Source organism: Propithecus coquereli, unplaced genomic scaffold (genome assembly GCF_000956105.1).
Source record: "Propithecus coquereli isolate 6110/MARCELLA unplaced genomic scaffold, Pcoq_1.0 Scaffold383, whole genome shotgun sequence".
NCBI classification, from domain to species: Eukaryota; Metazoa; Chordata; class Mammalia; order Primates; family Indriidae; genus Propithecus; species Propithecus coquereli.
Window position 1 is genome coordinate 622,370 of NW_012149541.1, and position 1,573 is coordinate 623,942.

The window sequence follows — 1,573 nt, forward strand, 5'->3', positions numbered from 1 at the left end:
AGTATTAATCACCTTGGTATTAATCAGTCTCCTCTTGGGCCCTCTGTGATATGTTCCTCAATTAAGATTTTCAGGATGATGTGTTCCAGAATGTTCCTCAGAAGTCTCCACTTCTCTAGAGGCTGAATTTGGATGCAGGGACATTCATGAGGGAGAGTAAAGGGTGTTCTGAATACCTGCAGAAACAGGTGAAAGAGAAATGGGACATTAACGTTCATAAGTGAGCTACGTGAACTGAAACCGCACTCGAAGCAGGGACAGCTGGGCGTCAAGAAACATTCTTAGCCCAGAACCTCGGCTTTTAAAGCTTCCGGCTTCCTGGCAAACTGTCGCCTGGCAATAGCAGGGGTTCCCTGTGCTTTCTTCCCTCTGTCCCAACCCCCATCACTGTGCTCCCACCTGGGCAGGGAGCTCACATGGGAGATTCACTCCCAGGCTAGGTTGACGCTGGTCCTAAGCAGGTTCCTTTCCTTCCCCACCTCAGTCCCGTCATCTGGGGCTGAGACGAGGGTGGGGGGGATTTCTGAGCATGGACAGTCACGTGAGCACCCACCCCCTGCAGGCACTGTGAGCTGGGTGCGGGCGGGGGAAGGTCTGGTTGCCCCACTCAGCAGGGCCCTGGGCCTTGGTCATACAGCTGTCCGCCACCAAGACAGGATCGTGCACCTGCTCTGAATCTAAGGGAGCTGGGCCCAGTGGTGCTGAGTCCCCTTCCCAGGGTGTTGAGACTTAGTCGTGCCAGCGCTGTAAGAGGAGAAGAAGACAAACACACCTCAAACAGCTACGCCACGCACCCCTGCCGTGGAAGCTTCCTTCTACACATGGGGACACTGGGCCCAGAATGGGCCATGGTCAGGAATAGAGCCCCGGTGGCCCTGGTGGTCCCATCTCCAAGCTGCCTACCTGCCTCCCACTGAATGACTGGGGCTGGGGCTGATACCAGCTCTGAAAACTCAGAGACCAGACACACCAGAGTGGCCGCAGCACTTCCAGGCACAGGTAGGGCTTGGCAAGCCCCTGAGGCCAGGGTGAAGGGTGAGGGGCAGAGCAGGGCGAGAGTCTGACCAGCTCCAAGCACACACTCCAATTGTGCCTCTCCACCTTGGTGCACGTTACGGGGCTGGAACCTGAAGACCTGCCCCGTCGTGCCTCAGTAGACGACCACAGCCACAGCCCTAGTGCCCTTAAATGTAGCGGGCAGAAAGGCCACCAGGAGAATGGCAGCTCTTGTAGGCTCTGGGCTAGACATCGTTCTGAGTCCTAGACACACACTAACTCGGCTCAATTCTATGAGGCTTGCTGTTATCCCCACCTTACAGAGAGGGAAACTGAGGCAAAGGGTGGGTAGGCGTTACCCAAAGTCAAACAGTTAGTAAGTGGCAGAGCTGGGATTTGAATCAAGCCATCTGCAGTTGCAGATGCAGCCCTCAGCTTTCAAGGGGAAAGTCACTGGCCATAAGCGAGGCCACCACCAACACGGTGGTCCCTCTGGCCACCCCAGCCCCTCACACGTCATGGACAGGACCTCGAGGTTTCCTCTGCTGATGGGTAAGGAGTTTTATTTGCACAACCC